The sequence below is a fragment of the Lytechinus pictus genome, chromosome 17 (genome assembly GCF_037042905.1).
Source record: "Lytechinus pictus isolate F3 Inbred chromosome 17, Lp3.0, whole genome shotgun sequence".
In the NCBI taxonomy this organism is placed as follows: domain Eukaryota; kingdom Metazoa; phylum Echinodermata; class Echinoidea; order Temnopleuroida; family Toxopneustidae; genus Lytechinus; species Lytechinus pictus.
This window is the reverse complement of record NC_087261.1, coordinates 26552753-26573474: the sequence shown is the minus strand read 5'-3', so window position 1 is coordinate 26573474 and position 20722 is coordinate 26552753. Positions and strand designations below refer to the sequence as shown.

Below are 20722 nucleotides of genomic sequence, written 5' to 3'. Positions count from 1 at the left end.
GTTGAATAATAATTTTTATCTAGAAATTGTTCTTCGAAACGACACTTTGTAACATCGCTAATCGAAGGTACGTCATAACAAAGCGGTTCAAGGGTCAAGTCTACTGTATTGGCTTTGTTTACAAATGGATCGAGGGATCTACACGAGATCGGTCTGATAAGAAACCTCGAATTTTTCATCTTTTTACTAACACACTTTTTACACCTTCATACGCAGTAGGCGTATGAAGGTTCATAGATAAATAAAATAAGTAGATACAAACAAATTTCACCCTCTAATCCATCCGGGTGTAAAGGTCTCGCTTATGCGTCTATGGGAAGGGTTTCAAGGCTCCGTGAGGCGTGATGAAAAAGTATATGTAAAAATATTTTAAAATATCCTCACGGAGTCCTCAGTCAAGACTACTCAAACTAAGTTTTTTCTTTGCCTGTCTCTCTTTCAGTCATTTCAAATCAGTTTTTTTCTATCTTATCACTTCTTGATCACATAAATCCTCTCTCTCTCTGTCTTTACTTTACGGGTCAATATAACCCCAGAAAATATATCTTAGGCCACTGAGATTATTGAAATTGTAACTAATCTATATTTTAAAAAATAAAAAAATGCTTAATTTATCACAAATGGTGCTTGGTACATTGAAAATTCAAAGTACCGAAAAACTTGTTAAAACGTTATCCCCTCCTATTAGAATGTTTTTCTTTTATGTAATATCTCATAGATCTTCGATCAACAACCTTATCGTTTTCGGGAAGTAATCCCCCTATTGTTTGCTGATATCTTATTCCTCAGTTTTTTGTTTCATATGTATTTAAATGTTGGGTTTTTTTCTTTCTTTCTTTCATAGAAAAAAGGGAATAGATATAAAAGAAATAATAAAAAAAAAATAATAAAAAATAATACTAAATAAAATTGTTACCCTACTTTTCATACAGTGTGTGGCAAAAATAGTCAATCATGACTTATTGCCAAATAAAAACAAGGAATGAAATGGCCCTAAGGAGGTAGCGTTTTGTGCTCAGTCTTAGTCTTATACGGAATAATGCTATTTAACTTCAACAATGCAGCAACCAGCTGTAGATCTCTGGGATCAGCAGGGGCAGATTGCACGAAGGGTCTTTCTTTGCAAGGACCGTCTTTCGTGTCGCCCATTTTTTATGATGCGCCATGTGAAACGCATTTCAAATAAATTATCTGCAAACATATTTTATTCGTCCGTTAAAATGAAACAAAATATTTGTTTATAAAATGATGTGATATCTCATGAAATTGTATAAAATTTGATTTAAAATAAAAGCAAGCTTCTGCTTCATACAAATTTTAATTGTTTATCATAAATTTCAGAAACACCCCGCCTATAAAATATAGATCTAGCAGCTAGATTTGTCTCTAACACGTATGGACGTGACACTAGCATCAGTGCCATTCTTAAGGACTTAGAGTGGGCCCCACTCCGTGAAAGAAGGAGTGTCATCGCCTAACTTGCCTCTACATGATCCTGAATGGCCAACTGGACATAGATCATGAAAACTTAATCAAGCCCAAGCCATCAAGAGGCAGAAGAGGACACACTCGACAATTCCAACAGCAGTACACAAACTCAGACTCATTTGCCAATTCCTTCTTCATCCGAACTATCAACCAGTGGAATGGCCTTCTAGTTCTTCCAGAAACTGTAGTCTTGTAGACCAGCCATCAACGACAACTTTTAAAAATGCCCTTACTAAAGACCCAATAATTTACAACAAGTGGAATGCCTCTGGCGGTCTCACCTGCATCACGCGATTCAATATAGCAGCAGTGCTGATTTTGAAAACTACTATAACTCGCACAAGATGTTCAGTGATACTTGGTTACTCTTATTTCCACGTTTTATGAACTAGACCAATACACTTATAGAGATATGATGGCAATTCAACAAATACCCCCAACGTGGCCAAAGTTCTTTGACCTTACATGACCTTTGACCTTGATCATGTGACCTGAAACTCGCACAGGATGTTCAGTGATACTTGATTACTATTATGTCCAAGTTTTATGAACTAGACCAACACACTTTCAAATTTATGGCTGTAATTCAACAAATACCCCAATTTGGCCAAAGTTCATTGACCCTAAATGACCTTTGACCTTGATCATGTGACCTGAAACTTGCACAGGATGTTCAGTAATACTTGATTACTATTATGTCCAAGTTTCATGAATCAGATCCATAACCTTTCAAAGTTATGATGGTAATTCAACAGATACCCCCAATTCGGCCAAAGTTCATTGACCCTAAATGACCTTTGACCTTGGTCATGTGACGTGAAACTCATGCAGGATGTTCAGTGATACTTGATTAACCTTATGTATAAGTTTCATGAACTAGGTCCATATATTTTCTAAGTTATGATGACATTTCAAAAACTTAACCTTAGGTTAAGATTTTGATGTTGATTCCCCCAACATGGTCTAAGTTCATTGACCCTAAATGACCTTTGACCTCGGTCATGTGACATGAAACTCAGGCAGGATGTTCAGTAATACTTGATTAACCTTATGGCCAAGTTTCATGAACTAGGTCCATATACTTTCTAAGTTATGCTGTCATTTCAAAAACTTAACCTCAGGTTAAGATTTGGTGTTGACGTCGCCGCCGCCGTCGCCGTCGCCGTCGGAAAAGCGGCGCCTATAGTCTCACTCTGCTATGCAGGTGAGACAAAAACTAGACCACACTCTCCGGCACACCTCCAGTTAAAACTCTTCTTGGAGTATTTCGGAGGAACATCATACCAAGTACCAAGTATCACACAGCTGGGCGACACGAAAGACGGTAGTTAGAAAGCCCCTTTCGCGCAATCGGCCCCAAAGGAAGAAGAAGAAAGTTCAGCGTGTCTACCTACCGCTTTAGCCTTTGGCATTCTTGGCAATGAATTATGCAGTAGCCCAGCGGCCGCGCCGTCGTCACTTCTTGCCAGTCGGGCCGGCTGCCACGCCGCAATGTATGCCCACGTACGTGAACCGCCTATAGGCTATGTATCAACTCAGCGGATCCCGGTCGCCTAGCAATCTTGTTAGCGTAGCTTACGAGCATCCTCTTGCTCACTCTCCAAAATGTCTGCTATATTAAAATCCTAAAAACTAATGGAATCCTTAAAATTTAGTAAGGCTATGAAATGTTTAGCATTTACATTGACTATCGGAGTACAAATTCATACCGAATTTAAAGGCAAGTGTCGGTTATAATACGAATTATCAGTCATTTTGACGAGTGATACAAAGTGCCAAAATTTATGAAAATATAGCATTAATTTTATATAGCATTTCAAAATCCTTATTTTCAATATCTTCATAATTTTTCATTGTTTTAAAAAACATCTTATTACATTTACTAGAATTTTCCCGAACTGATTACGTTGATAGATTACTGTTTCTCGGCCTTATGAGGAAATAGTAGGCCTTCAAAATCAGGTTATTTTTTGTTATATTTCTAAAAGAAAATCGTTAGATTCGAACTACTATACCAACTGTTCGCCCAAAGGAGGGTTATCATCTCATATTGTTGTGTAAATGATACATAACAATACATTTTAGAAGTGTAGTAATCCATATTATATAACATTTTTCATGATGAGTTTTGTAATGAAGAGAAAAAATCAAGTTCATTCTTAGCACGCGAGCCGCAGATTGATAAATTTTAGCGTGCGCAGACGGGGCTGATCCCTAGTGTGTCGGACGGGATTATCTAGTCCCATACTGGTCATGCTGGCGTCGGGTGGTATATTCCACGTACCTTTTCCAAGTGGAAGTGACGGTAAGAAGAATGGAAAATGTAGAGAAATAGGTATAAATTGATCTTCCACAAGATTTGAGTGGATCCTCACTAGCAGCTGGATGAGATGGTCAGCATGAGTGGTCAGGACGAAGGCAGAGAGTAGAGTGATGATGTGGTGTAGAAAACAAGTTGTTTTTACCAACATCAGAAAAGACGAGACAAAGAAATAAGCACCAAAAAGGGTGGCAAAACACAGTTGAAAAGAACAAAGAAGAGAGAGGTAGGCTGTGAGAAAAGCAAACATGCAAGCATCTCTGTAGTGATGTTGTATACCTGCAAGTTCATTGCAATAAACAAGGAACAATGAAAGGATGTTTGCTCCAAGTCCAAGTCTAGGAACAAAAGAAAGGTTGTTTCTCAATATAAGAATGTGTTTGCCAAGTAGATTTGGGCAGGAAATGAGTTGCCTTGTTCTGTGCTAGTACAGTATAGTAGTACATTGCACATGGCATAAACAAGTTAGAATATAGACATGAAATTGGAAATAAAAGAAAGAATTTATATACATGTACAGAATATTGAAATATAAATGAAAACATATACAAGGAAAGAATATATAGATGTAGATATATAAAAAGATATAGTCAAGTCACTACAAGTTTATCTTTCCATCAATTTTTTAAACTTGTTTATTGTCTATTAAGGGGTAGCAACAGTTGGTCTCCCGTGGGGTGCCCCTATCTATTACTTCATCATTGGTATCCATTTGTCTTTGGCCATCCATTCTTGGGATAATACATCAATTGGATGATCCATTCAGATATGACTATTCATCCATTCTTTCAGTCATCCATCCACTGATCATGCTAATGGTTTGACTATAGCATGGACTTTAATAATACACTGTAAAAAATGAAGTTCAAATTTGAACTAGTAAATCAACACTGGTAGTGCAGTCACTATACAAGCACTGGGAGTGCTAAATTAGCACTTCATTTTTTACAGTGTAGGGCCATGATTATAGGCAACCCCCTTCCCTCCCATACTGCATGTACTGCATAAAAACTCGGCGACCCATGGACTGGTCGTATGAGAGTGTGTTCTTCTCTGGAAATGTACACATTTCAAAGCAGACGTAAATCACTAGTACACAATCCCCTTGGTCGTTGCTTTCAAGTTTGCTTAGTCTTCTCTCACATACGTTGTTGCACTTTGTCCCATGGCGTGTCTTGTAAAGTTCTGTTGTAAAACTCTTACATGCTGGTTGGCCCCGGGAGTCGGCCCTGAAAATCACAACTCTGCATACGTAGAGCGGTTCTACCAAAGACCGTAGCACCTCGCAATACTCAACTTCTCATTTTTCCATATCTCGATGCAAGCTCCTTGGCTTTCTTTGCTGCAAAAATAAGAGTTTCCAAGAAATCTTGTCCCAGACGTCATGTCTGCCCCCTCATTTTTTTGGCTCATGACGCCTCTACTCTGTTTGTTCGAAATTTGCAACTTGATGCGTTGGTCACATTCACACTATCACGGTCTACACGATGTAGACTACACGTACGTACTTACAGGTTTCTCAGCTCACCTTTTGACCTCGCAAGTTCAATCTAGACAAACGAAGAGTAGACAAGTGTTGAATTTCGTTGCATTGCACCTACTTTCATCTCAATACTGCGTGTCCTCATGGTCCTATCAACGTTATCTTTGTTTTATGGTTTACTATACTAGGCTTCTATTTAACCCCGTAACTAATCATGGACGTACTACGTCCATGATTTAACAGGCCCTGTTTTATGTTGTAGAACCCGCCCTGAAAATAATCGTTTTTCTCTTCGCCCTTCCCTTTCTTCATACTCGGCTCTACTAGACAGAATGGTGGTGGCCGTCTGTTTAGAGTTTTAAACATTTTTGTTTTAACTTTTTTTCAAAATTGGTAAACAAATGGTAAGTGATGCATCAGTCAAGGCAAGCAACATTTTTCACTTGCATTCATTAATTTAGGCTAAAAAGTGGCTATTCAAAGTGGCTAAGAGAGAGGTGTGATTGAGAGTAAATTATGCTGGCTTTACTTGCAATAACTTTTTAAAAATGCCGGGAATTTATACCTGTTGGATAATCAGTATGGTATCAAATTAATCGATTTCGATATGTTTACGCCACTTAGTTAGGGTATCGGATTAGGGGATTTTCCCTGTTAACGCCACTTAGCCTTAAGTTAGGGTGGCTTTTCTCATGCCAAGCCCATGGGTTACGCCGTTTAGGGTGCATTTCTGAGGTTGTCGGACACGGGTGGGTAGCAGTCCATGTGGAGAGTGACCCCCCCCCCCCCCCCCCCCCCGGGCGTGTAACGTGCATGGTACGTGCGTGTGCCATGCATGCCCAGGCCATGTCACTGCGGCAGCCCGAACCGAAATGTTTGTGGCGACGTCCCGGTCCCCATACCTCGAGCGATGTTCGTGCAGGCTCCACTCCATTTCACTACCGTAACACTACACTCATGGTAGTGTAGCGGACCATGGTACTTGTTAGTAATGGTAGCGGTAGTGAAGTGGAGTGGAGCCTGCACGAACTTCGCCTGAGGTATAGTCACGTATTGTATTACCGGACACTATTATAATTCCGGACGCGCATATTACTGCGTTCTAAAACAAATGTGCCGTAAGACTTCCGCAATTCAATTTCACAGAGCAATACATAGAACAAGATTGCAAAAACAAGGCGAAAAATCCAACTGTTACCTAATTATCTCTAAAAATGACAGAAAATGCTTAAAATATCATATAACATAGTTTTGTATTAACTATTGATATATTTTTTAACGGAAATATGGGCCTGATTTGCAGAATTTCAATCTCATCCACTCCTTCGATCGAATGATGAGGTGTGGTGTATTGTGCCTTTTGTGGGTGATCGTCGATGACTAGTTCTCAAGGTACCCGTGCGCGAGGTTTACCGTGAGTAGAGCCGTCGATCAGCAGCGCATCGATAGAACTTGATGAGCGTCACGATACGAACGCGAGCATATTATTATTGGAAAGTCATGGAACATGCCATGCAGCTAACAAGACAAAATAAAATAAGTTATCAAACACGAATTTATTACCAACATCTGCTCAGATTCGATATAAAAAAAGCAAATAATACTTAGAATTTACTCATGATATGATATAAGAAGAAAAAAATCACACAAATTTGCTCTTACATCATCATAATCAAGGATATCTTTACCCGTCCGGCGCGCGTCCGGAATCATGATGTAATTTGTCGCGCACAAAAATAATTGTTTTTCGTGGAGGGGTATATGCGGCAAGTGCGTTGCAAAGAAAATGGTTGGTAAATATAAAATAATTTTATCATATTCATAATTTTCATAATATTTGGAATAGCAATAGGCCTAGTGAATTTTTCTTGATTGTATTTCCTCTAAAGTTACTAGTATGGTTGGAACTACCCCTTATCGACCACCTAATCTTCTAAGCATCGTATCTGCGAAAATATTCATCAATTTTACCCAGTTTTCGTCTCATTTGTGCAAAAAATTGAGCAGATCAGAATCCCATGTTTCGCTCGGCGACTCCGATTCAATCCGCTTATATATCGACGATCAACGAATGCGACGATTTTCCATTTGCTCATTTGCACCCGTCTTTTGAAACCGACCACCCGCGGTACACTAAGTTTACGGCCGATTCTTGTCGCGGTGGCGAAATATTTTTACTCTTTCAAATCAGTTCTATGACGTCAACATGCTAAATGATCGCTTCACTACTTCCACTGCGAGCTCCGGCGCATGATTCGACGATTGACGACGGATATTTGTTCTAAAGCCGTTTCCTATCGGATTTCTTGGTTTTTTCAGCGGGTTTTGGGTTTGGTCAATACAATTTTGATTAATTCTACTAACTTTTTACTTTTTGTTGCTTCTTTTTTCTCGTAAAATCGATTCTTACCGTTTTTATGGACACTGCGCCTACTCTCCCGCGCGTATCGTTTGTAATACGCAATAGTTTTAACGCGCGCAAGGTGGTCGGTTTCAAACAAAGACCTTATAATATATTACTAGACCGAAAGCTGCGTGCGCGTTCAGCACAAAACAAATGAGATTAGGCTCCGCCTACCGCGATCATTTGAAGACAAAAATAAGCCCTCATTGACATTCATGAGCATGAACAACATTCTCGCTACCACGCGTCACGGTTGGCGGGCGCCGCCAACCCTGAAAATTTTCAGGGCAAATCCGCCAACCGTGAACTTCCCCGACAACTGTAAAGCAGGCCTAGATCTACACAAAAACTGAATAATATATTTAAAAAATAATCTGCTTTTCAGATCCTAAAATAAACTTGTCGATTATTTCGTCCACGATTTCTTCCCGGGATTTCTTTGACTCACTCACTACTACTAGTGCGCTATACACGATACGACCTCGACTCGAGGCCCAATCTCTTTTGTGGGAAGCGCGAAGATGTTTACTTCGCATTTGCGTATCGCATTGCTCACATTATTTACGTCTTTAAAATCGTAGTAAATACGCTCAAAAACAAGTGAGGGGAGAGGGGTATCGTGGGTTACTGGCCTGGGCAATGTAATTTAGATTATTACGAATTTCAGTTGATATTGTCACTTATTATGTCAAAAATAAAGTGTGTCAAAATTACTATCAAAATTCGATCGAAATATAGTTTTATCTCGTCCCAGGCCCCAGCCTTTATAGCTACATCTACATGAATTCATTGAATGCATTTCTGATGACACTGCCGTGGAGCGAATTGAGAAAACTATTCAAAGATCACATTAATAATGACAAAGCCAATGGAATGGATTGATATAATGTCCAACTCATTTACTTACATCAAAATGATTTATTCACATTTAAATTCCGATTTTACGCCGTTATTTCCAAAGTCTTGATCTCTACATCGATCTTTTGAAACTGTTGATTAATTTCGCGACGGCGTGTCTACCAAGTTCTGTGCCACTGCACTTGCGCTCACAACGGTCACATTCATAATACAAATCGCACATGGCATCAAAATCCTTGATCCGGGGATCCGCGATAGTCTTCCAAAATTAGATGGGATCCAAAACTAATTTAATTGGATTTTTTTCATATATTCATTCAATCTGTTAAAATTTTCATAATTAATAATATTTATTAATATTATTCACATTTTTTATCATTACGACTCATTTTTGAATGTGAGTTATACGTACAGTGTATTTTCATTTGTATTGTTCTTTATTATATACTCTTTGCCTGCCAATTAAATAATGAGCGCACCTGTCACGGGCCTGAGAAATGTTTTTAGTCATCACAGTGAATGCTTTATGAATTTGTTGTACAATTGCTTAACTACGATTTAAAATAAAATATAATTTGAAATTAATTTGTGTAAAGGAAAAATAGAGAATAATGGGGGGTGGCCGTGGGCAATGTAGATGAAAATGATGGGATGTTTGTGACTTTGTGGGGAGGGATTGTTCATAGCGAATGAAATTGATATTCATTTATGGATGTGTCTACTGTGATTGTGGCTTCATAATCTTTATGGCGATTGGAAAATCCACCTTGGGTCGGGAGGGGTACGTGATTCGATAGATTTCGATAGAAGTACACATTCAACAAAGTGGAATTGGCAATTCTTTCACAGATATTCGTTTCAAGTACGAATTATTGAAGTTGATATGTGTGAACGTTTTAGAGGATATCGGATATGTATATCGTTTTTTCACGCCCACAATGAGTTGCTAGTATAATTTGAATATCGTTGGATGAATTTTTCAAGTTCACTTATGTCTTTATGTTTTATATCGGAATTGTGCTTTTAATATATGAGTTATATCTTGACAACGTCGTTAGCCTAATTATACTGCGAGTGGATGATATTTATGAAATGAGTTGGAATGTGAACGAGACGCCCTAAAGCCGATGGCACGTGATCTAATTAGTATTCACTTTCTGGGTTGAGCCAATCATTGTGCTTGAAAACGGGTTTCCCCGAATTCCCGCCCTTGGAATGTGTCCCACATGTGTGACCTGTTAACCTGTTGTTTGAGTGCGAATCAGCTGATTTCGTGACCACAAAAACTCTTCATGGTGTTTACGCTGGATGGGGGCTATAAAATTAAGAAGATCTTTCTCTTTTATTCATTTTTAATAAACTGTTCGTGATTTTCAACTACACCTATAGTGATATTGTGATGCAATTTATTGAATCACGTACCTCGATCATCCCACTCATGGTTGAAGAAAATATTTTTTAAATTCACCAAAAGATACATGTAAAGAAAGATTAATCGGCCGTCATCATCGGTAGAAGTATAGACACGTCTATAAAAATGTATTCGCTTTGAATATTGACTTCTTCACCAATCCCACACACACGATCTCAACATCCCATTGTCATTGTCCACGCCACGACCCCTCCCCTATCGCTGTCTCCCTTCGACCATCCTACAACCCCACCCCTCTTCCTCTCCTTCACACACGCTGTATTTGTAGGCCTACATATAATGTATTATGTAAAAATAGAAATCTTATTTCCTGTCAATTAACCTATACTTTCAAAACATTTTAAATCGCAGTTAAGAACAACAAATTTGTAATATTAGAGTATTATGAATGACTAAAAATATTTCTCACGCTCGTGATGAAGCACAGCACATTCATTATTTTATAGGTGAGTAACGAACAATACAAATGAACACAGCAATAACTGACAGTGATAAAAGAATCTCGATTGGAAATTATTAGTATAAACATCATCAACAGAAGTCTTATGAGAGTTATAGTTTCAGTGAGTTTCGAATAAACCAAACAAAAAACCATGCAAATTATATAAGTTGGGGACCCCGTCTCATGAATACCGATGCCCATTATTTGGAAGCCTCGGAAGAAAACTTCCGAGGCTTCCAAATAATACCTCGGTCACATTTGCTCTACAGCGAGTCGAGTCGAAAACAGCCGTTTTATTAATTTTTATTCAAACCACCTATATTCAGCTGGTACAAAAAATGTTAAAACGGCTGTTTTCGACTCGCCGTACGGCCGCCGTAGACATGTGACCGAGGTATAAAGTCGGAACAATCTATGGATTTAGTAAGGGCGTGACGCAGCGCAAGCTCAAAGGGCTACGCATGCGGTCCGTAGATGAAGTCGGGCATTGTCATAAGAAACAACACGCATTCACAGGATGTAGCGATATCGATCTGAACATTGGAAAGTATGGAGTTAATTTATCGATGTAAATAATCTATAACTGTAAGTATAAAATGAGATTAATTTCAATTTTTAAGTTATCAGTAATTGCCTTTCTGCTTCAATTGCAATTCGCGCAAGCGTTACGGCTGTGTGGCCGGAGAAGCATTAAATAGACATAAAATGTGGTGCATTTAGCAGCAATCTAAGCTCGTCGATATTGATATTTTCGATAGCTATCGCGCTTTGCGCGGGAGGGGGGACACCCCCCTCCCGAACCCTCCCCCCGTGCGTGCTTCGCACGCACCGAGGCCGCTGCGCGGCTTGCGTCGCTTCGCGCCGCCAAGCGTCAGAGTAAACCTGGCGAGAACTTTGAGCATGAAGATATTCATAATCCGGCCTTTTCATTGGCTAAGAGCGTCATTAATACGCGATTTCCCCGATTATTTGTCATCGATACTAGTGGTATCGTGTTACAGAATTAATTATTCATTTGACCTCATTACGTCATCTAATTTATTCATTCTGAAACTTTTCTTTCCACACAAAAATGGACCTACGAACACTCCGGTGAGTACGTATAAATTGATATAACCACATTAATTCAGTGGACTATTTACACATTTCACACTGTATATTGTGATCTTGGGTTATTTCTTTAACTAATTAGAGAGTTTGCTATCATTCTTCTGTTAAAGAAAAGCAGAATTTGGTCTTTGAAATTGAAGTTAGATTGTCATCGTCGCCCGGCCCAGTGCAGCCTGTATGTTGCTTTTCAGTGGTTATGCCGCTGTGTCAACCACATGTATTTTGTACGGGCTCCTAGCCGGCTGGGCATCGAGAGAAAATCGGGCCGGGAGCCCACGATTGATTAAAACAAGAAGAATATGAAACTTCTTTTTGTACACTGTATAACGTTAGATCTAGAGGGAGATCTGCATCTATCTTCAGTAGATCGAGACTCAGTCAGGAATAAACTGTGAAGCAGAGTGTGGAAGAAAATATGGCTGTCATCATTGTGTCAATCCTCACTAGATTCTCGTCAGTTTCAGAATCAGATATCAAATTTATTTTGCATAACTTCAGGCTTCTGCATTTAGCCCCCCACCCATTTTAATTCTTATTGTTATTTATATAGTTAGACTCGGTATTAGAAATAACATGCTGCTCTGCATGTTTGTCTTACTCTTATTATCAATAGATCAAGATCTAATTTCTAACATGGTTAACAGAGCCTAGTCTTGCTTCTTAATTTTACTTTATCAGTTTATGTTACTTTACTTCTATCCATCGATGCTTGTACGTAGATCTAAGTTAGGCCTACCTAATTTAAATCTAGTCATCTAACTTACACTTTCCCAACCCTCGACACGTACCCCCAGGGCTTAGTATCTAGGTCTATAATTTTAGGCCTAGATGTAGGTCTGGGCCTAAACGACTACATTTACATGTACGAGTATGACTGTCAGTGGACCAAGGACTAGATCTACTCTCGGTCAATAATGGCAATGAAGGTTTAGCCAGGAATAAAAGTTTAGACATCAAAAATTTCTAAATCGATATACATCTAGGTAAAGTCACCGAAGGGTTAGCTGGGTTAGCTTTACATTCTAGGTCTAGATAGATCAAGAGTCTATCGATAGTATAGATCTAGATCTTATTTAGATACATGAATGCTGTCACGCAGCACTGATTCTGGTTGGACTAGATCTATACTTTCTTACAAATAGATCTAGTCATCTAGACCTAGTGCATGAGATTATGAAATTATGTTGTTAAAATCAAATGAATTAAGATTCAGAATAAAAAGATGCAGATTTTTTTTTTTTTTTTGGGGGGGGCAGACATGTGAAAAGATTTAGAGAAATTTGAAATTCTAAAAGCGAGGGCCCGAAGCAACCAATATTGTCTAGGGCTGTTTTTTTTTGCATTTTCTAAAGTAAAATTGAAGGATTTCATGCAATTCTTTTTTTATGAAGGTTTTCACATTTCAGCTCCCACCCAAACCCCTCCCCCTACACTATTAGAAAAATTTATCCTTAAAATAAAAGAAGTTCCTGCAGCAGGGTCTCGAGAACACCTGTAATTTTACCAGATTGCATAATCTTACATTATATCATGTAAAATTACAGGAAATTGGTATTTGGTGTATGGAACCTTACAAATTTCCTTAAATAAAACACCATTTTCCCCTTTTTAAACAGACCTGTTCTGTAGAAAAATTCCTGTTTTATGAATTTACAGAATGATTCTGTTATTGCTTTCTGCAAAATCTTGTTTTTTTCTGTAAAATCAGGGGTTTTTTTACAGTGTACATACGGCCATGAAAGAGATCACTTGACACTTATTGTTCTCTCTTTTCTTTCACAAACAGGTTGAGTTTGAAGAACAAGAAAAACAGTAGAGGTCTACCCGGTACCTATGGTTAAACATGATGACCATAAGTGCATGCATCATTTTGCAGATTCTCATCCAGGTATAAAAGTTAAACTAACCTATACAAAATTACAGATACATTACATGCATTGAAATGAATGTTAACCATGTTTACATTAAATAAAAATAACCTGAGCCACTGCTAAGAGGTAGGATCTATATTGAATATACACTTCTTATATATACAGGCTCTCGACTCTCTCGAGTCTAAAATAGAACCAATGCCAAAAGTTTTGTACCTTGGGCAAATTTATAAAATAAGGTCATGTCCTTGATCTACTATTATCTAAATGGCCTTTTTATTTCCTATTTGTTTATAAACAAAGCAATATTTATTTTTCATGTTTTATATTTTATAAAATTCATTTTATTCATTCTTTAGTGTGATATTCATATTTCATATTTGTAGATTTACAATTTTTTTTTAATCTTATTATTTTACATTTTGTCCAATAGGATGATGCAGCTCTACAATTTCCATGGAGGTGATTGATGATGATAAACAATTGGTGAAGTAGGCCTAATAGAACAGTGATAGGACCACAAAGAGAAATACAACCTACAGCAGTTATATGAGTGAGTTAATTAGTGATTATTTTAATAATGGGGGGTTTTCACAATTTTTTTTGGCAACAAATAGACCTGCCTTTGAAAAAACCATTTCAATTCTGTTTTTAGATTATAGTTAGGTGTCGTTTTTATTCGCAGATCAAAATATTCTGTTCAGAGAGAAATCTCTGACATTTTTTTATATATAGAGTACATGTTGTAGTTATAATGGAGAGTGGTATGTAAACTGCATAGAACAGGTTTAAGTGATATGCTTTGTAGAAGTACAAGTTTATAATTAGTAGAAGTACGATTTCCTATGTTATGTGATGAAGAAATATATATACCGGTATGTATAGTCTTACTTTTCTTAAAACATTTATGTTTTACAAATCATGACAATTTTAATTTAAATTCATTGATTTTCTTTCTCTATTTTTTCAATCTGCAGGACTGGTGTAACAGATGTTTTCATTCAAGAAATCCAACAAATTGAAGAGTGACTTAGCTTAGGAAGCACTTGATAAAGATGGAAAAGGTTCTTTTTTTCAAGTCCAATTTTTTTTAATTTTAATTATTATCACAACCCCAAATTCATGAAGTATGAAATTTCCTGTTGATTTTCATTAAAACTGGTTGCAAAAAGAGACGCTATAAACAGTCAAATAGGAGCGGCGAAGTGAAGTTGAAATTGGGGGGGGGGCACAGGGAAAATGCTGTATTATGTCAAATTTTTAAGAAGTTGCGAGAGAGCAAAATTTTGACATTTTTAAAAAGAAAATCCAATTTTGTGATAGATTTCGACAAAATATTCAGAATGATATATTTCACCCTTTTTTTTGGGGGGGGGGGGCAAGAGTCCTTCAAGCCCCCCCCCCTCCATCTGTAGTGTACGAAACTGCTTATCTACCCCCACTCACATGAATTATTAAACTTAATGCACAAAGGATTTCCTTATTGTTTTCTTGTTTCAAAGGGCACTCGTCATGGTGACCATAAAACGGGTCCTTCTCAGGTGAAAGGGGCACAGAACAAGTTCTTTAGGAGCACTTTTCTTGGGTAAAAGGGGGCAGTTATTCGAGAAAGGGCACTTACAAGAAGGCGAGGGGGCACTTTTTAACACATAAAACGGGCCCTCAGATGAAAGGGCACAGAACACGTTCAGGGGGGGGGGGGCATTTTTTGGTAAAAATTTGCATACAAGGAAGAGCACTTGGTAACACCTAAAACAGGTTCTCGTCAGGTGAAAGGGACACAGTACACGTTCGTGAGGGGGCATTTTTCTGACATAAAATTAAAGGCACTTTTCAGTGCTTCAAAAAGTACTGTGCCCCCCAGGATCGCTGCCCCTGCATACAAAAAACATTTTCGTTCGATTCAAAGTATTAACATACGCTTAAGAAAAAAAGTAAGGCTAAATCCTCTGATAATGTGATATTTTTTTCTGGCTATTAATAAAATTCACAACTAACCAGAAAATGCCTTCATGTCTTTCATTTGTATTCATATGGTATTTGTACAGAGCTAAAATGAAAGGGATTTGGAATTGGCAAAATTCAAAATGAGATGGAGAGAAAGAGTGATGGGAAGGGGGTTGAAAAGAGATGAGAAAGAAATGGAGGGGCACATATGAAGAGGTAATTTAGAGAGGGGGGTAAGAGAGCACGAATGGTGGGAAATAGGAACAAAGGGGTGGAAGAGAAATAAGACGAGATTTATGGAAATCGGGAGACAGATAACAAGTGGGAAAAGAAGAAGGAAATATATGTAGGAGAAAGGCGGCACCAAAAGAACGTGAGTGGGAAAATTATTAAATGGAAAAACAGAGCAAGAAATGCTGGAGAATAAAGGGGACAGGAAACGTATTAAACATGATAAACTGGGGCCCGTTTCATCATGAGTTACAAGTATGGTAATTATGATTGGTTATAGCCGTTACCATCGTAGTTTACTACGATGGTAACTGCTATAACCAATCATAATCTAGGTTACCACGGTAATCACAATAACAGCGATGTTTAAATAGCTGTAATTCATTATGAAACGAATGAAGAAAACAGGCACGGGGATCCATGAGGGGCCCGGCCCCTTACGTATTATACCTTGAACAAAAGATTTTTTTTTTTGCTTCTCGAAATTTGAAACAAGAAATGTACTCTTTTAGTGGTGACAGTTATTTTTTTCAGTAACCATACTCGACCATTGAAAATTACCATCAAATTGTAATAACCATGTTCTGCCCCCGCCCCCCCCCCCCTAGAAAAAAATAAGAAAACAAGACTTTTGGGTCAGTGCAACAGCCCCCTTTGATCCGTTCGGCGGCCTCTGCCGGCTACTTAGAGTCTAGATTCAATTCAATTATTTTATTTTCTACTTTCAATTTCATATTTACAATTATGATACAATTGACAAAGTAACATATAATCACACCTAAGTTGAAGTACATACAAAAATTGACAACATTATAAAATTACAATAGACAATTATCAAATCGAAATATAAATAATTGAAAGGGAGGGAGTGCCAACTGAAAAGCAGAGCTTGTATAATGTAGGCCCCCCTAATATTGATTAATTAATATTGATTCTTTACATTTGTTAAAAACTAAGATTCCTGTATATCTTAACATGTGACAATTTGGGGATGGCAAAAGCGCTGGAGACCTCTTCTTCTTCTTCTTCTGGAAACAGTACAGTCCACCGTCTGGTGTATTGTCGTACCTAATCACGATTTGATCTAGGCCTACTCTTTTCATCTTCCATTTTTAGAATTAGCATAGGCCTATAAGACGCAATACAAACAATGCTTTGTTTTGAAGTGATATCGCTTGTGATATCGATACTTTATAGAGCGCAACGTATCGTCTCAGATTTGCGCTTGCTTGATTCGCTGAATCCTTCGCGTCACGAGCGCGTAACAAAATGAATACATTCATGAATTTGCCAAGTTGACCTTTGGCTTTGTCATTGCGCTGATATCTGATGTGCGTATTGTCTAATACACGTACAAAACCACAGTTGACGAGGGAGCATCGTACGAAATTAATATTAATGAGGGCTTATTTTAGCTTCTAATGGATTAAACAAAATGGCGGTAGCTTCGGGGGCTTGGTTTCAAAAGAGGTGGTCGATATGTGGTAGTCTCACCATACGCCTAACGTTAGTTGTCATTTTTAAAAAGCACTGAAATTTGAAATAAGGTGTCCGGCACTAGATACACTGCCATACGGTCCCCGGTGCTTGTCCTTGGAAATGCCTTCGGCTTCGCATGACAATAATATTTCTTCTCATTTTTACGTGGTATTCAAACTTACATTATTTCATATAGGCCTACCGCCTACACTTTTAAAACAACGAAAACTAGGAAAAAGCTAATTACCAACCTCTCTTTCGTGGTCTTTCGTTCCCCCTTTGCTTGGCCCTTCGACTTCGTTCCGTCACGTCTCGAGGCTCTTGATTAGTCTTATATCAGGCGGAGATGTTAAGGGCGAAAACTTCTTTTTTATATGCGTCCGAGGGGCGTCCGATGGATGATGGACGGGCCGGGCCGAGCGAGAGGCTGATATGGGACCCAGACATGAAAAAACCCAGATGCTTTTGCCCTCTGTGTATCTAGCTTTTGCCTATAGGAGGGAGTTGGAATATGCTCAGTCGAAAGTTTGAATCCAACCTTGGTCATAAAATGTTGGGTGAGAAAGTCAAAGGAGATAAATATGAGATCGAGTTTGATTTTTTTCTTTTTTTTTAAATTGGAAAAAAAAAATTAATGATGGCGAAAATAGTCAAATTGATTGGTCGCCAAACAAAAAGAAGACCCCCCCCCCTGAAAGAAATAGGGCAAGCGGTAAGAAAGTCATATGCTGTTTTAAAGGTCAAATCCATACAAGAAAACGTTGATTTGAATCAATACACAATGAACTTCATCAAAATCAAATGTAAAATTTAATTTTAAAAATTGTGACATTTCAAAGTTTGGCTCAGTTTTCACAAAACAGTGCGCATCACAGTCTGTGATGTCGGGCCCCCACTCATTATTTATTTTGTTGTTGGAATTATACAATATTTCAATTTATTGACACGACTTTGACAAACTATAGACTGAACCATAAAATTTTAACACAAAAGTCATTCAAAATTTTCAGGAGGAATAAAACTTTATTTGAACTAGACAATTGGGAGAAAAAAATAGAACATTTAATATTTCAAATAGTTCATACTCAACTCCCTGGTAAAATACATAAGAAATGGGGAGTGGGTGACGTCACAGTCATGCATTTACCGTATCGACCATAGGAGTAGGGAGGAGTATTAAGCTAAACTTAAAAATGTCATTACTAATTTTTTGATGAAATTTTCAGTGTTGCTTATTTGATTTTCCTCTTTTCAAATCAACTTTTTGTTGGGGTGTCCTTGAAAATAAAACTGAGGTCTCTAGCTATGACTTAAGAGTTTTCACATTGTAATATTTCGGGGTATTGACAAGTGGTGATATATGACCCGGGATAGGGACACTTTCCCCTGATAGGCCATTTCAGGTATATTTATGTGTTCCAAAGGCTAAGTAGGCATACATATTCCCTATACTAGCATATGAACCTGCGGCAGTAATCAAAATAACCAAGGTATATTGTTTTATGTCGTCATGAAAAAAAAATTATTATTTGAAGCAAAACTTTTGAAAAAAAATCAGAGGGCTTATATATTATCAGGGATATTGCATATCCCTGATATTATTTTCATTAAAGGGAATAGTCCTTGCATTACTATGACTTCACCAATGCGGCAATTTGAAGTCCCCATAATATACAATGATGACCAATTTTCACAGCTTTAAAAAAAAATCATGTTTGTTCAAACTTTCTATTGTCTCAAGCGCGGAAATCTGTCTCCAAAGGTATAGGGAAACCAGGGGCTGGAAAATTTGACAAGAAGAAAAAAAAGGGTATCACCACAAATGTAAGGTCATCTCGTCCAAAATACATGTTTTATTTCAATTTCTTTCTTTCCATCATAAAAGACCGAAAATAGCATAGGGAGGACAGTTGATATAGTGTCTCCCCTACTATCCGGGGGACACGTCCCCCTATCCCCCTGGGATTTCCGCCCATGTATTGTCTGATTTTTTTGTTTTGTTTGGTAGGAGTCCAGTTATAAGAGCTTTTGGCATTTGTTTTCTTCTTTTTTATATGCACTGCCAATCACTGTGGGTCAGCTAAAAAGGCCGCCATCCCCCTCCCCTGAGTCATGATTCTAGCCATATTCCCTATAGTAACCCCGCTCCTATCGGATCCAGGGGCGACCCGACCCCCCCCCCCCCCCCCCCCCCCCTCATAAGCGGCGCAAAGCCGGAAAAAGGGGGAAATGAAAGGAGAAAAAAAGAAGAGGTAAATTAAGAGGAGGAAGACAAGTGTATAAAATATGGGGAGAAGACTTAAATTACAAGTTTGGCAAGTCATTATATAATTTTCGCTTGCACTTTGCACTCAAATTCCTGTTTAATATGTTACCTTGCCGAAGAGACTTTGCCTTAAAATATCTAGTTTTGAAGTCAATATACAAAACATATTCGAGCGACGGGCACCAAGTTTGTTTGTTTTCAAATTGATTTTAAAAAGTGATCCGTAAAATAGCCTGTTTAAAGCCGAATATCTGAATATTCAATTATTTTTTCAGCTCGCACTATACGTGCTCACATTTAGTTTAGTGATAAATGTATTTTATATATGTATGAGTTCTAACAAACTAATTAAAATCCTCTTTTCGTGACATTTTATCAATTTTTGATTCGCGCTGCATTATAAATAATTTAATCCATGCATCGATCCTGCCTATAATAAGGGCCTATTCCTAAATTGTCCTGTTTTGAGACCTAAATATAACAAAATTTCGCGCTCTCATTTGGCCTATATGATTTATTGGATGCATATCCATTTAACAAATTCCTGTATTAATAGGCCTTAAATTGTCCCTTTTCCAGATCAGAATATTTAAAAAAATCCAGCTCTATATTTAGGAATATCCCAATGTTTTTTGCATTAAATGTTATTAGAATGCCCCATCTCTATAGGTCGAAATCGTATTGCATTTTTAATGAGCTTTGCTCTCTCAAAATTCATTTAGGAAGAACTTCATCCTCATGCCAAATTATGATTAGAGAGTGTACCATACGAAGGTCTAAATTTGATTTTTTTTTATTTTTTTTATTCGCGCTTTGCACTAGCATCAATTATGAGTTGCATGATTATACCTTAATATCTTGTTCGTGTTTTCAGGATTATGAAAAAAAAACATGAAATCTTTTTTTTTTAAGAAAATGATTTTACTTGTAGGAGGATCATCGGTAACTTAGCACCTAACCTGTTCTATAAGAAAAATATTCTTTTCTCATCTTGGAAATGATGAAAATCTGGTAAAAAAAATCAATATCTCCAATAATTTTGCAGCATTAATTGGTCGTCACAAATTGACTGAAAATTCATAACTCGATCTTTCAATGTTTTTCTTTCATTATTTTCACTAAAATATTTTTTTTAATAATTTGCCACAAATAAGAAATAAAAAATGTTGGTGTATTATCATTATCTAAAAATCATTAACTAAAAATAGTAGGCTATATATAGGCCGCCTATGTAATAAAGTTCTTGGGGGGGGGGCTAAACTTCGCCCCTCCCCCTCCAAAAAAAAAGTATTATTTGAAATAATCAAGCGTGATTTTCCGATATTCGGATCTATTTAGTTCAACGTTTTTTAGAAAAAAAAATAGCAAAGACCAAGCACCGCCCCCTCTTT

The 20722-nt window shown here is 37.6% G+C and overlaps 1 long non-coding RNA gene across 1 annotated transcript; it reads left to right on the top strand.

Annotated features, from left to right (window-relative positions):
* Positions 1-11481: 11481 nt before the first annotated feature.
* LOC135157298 (uncharacterized) lies at positions 11482-17373 on the top strand. The gene is made up of 4 exons (XR_010296310.1): positions 11482-11519; positions 13324-13425; positions 13842-13961; positions 14386-17373. It is a non-coding gene; the product is annotated as an uncharacterized LOC135157298 (long non-coding RNA).
* Positions 17374-20722: the final 3349 nt, after the last annotated feature.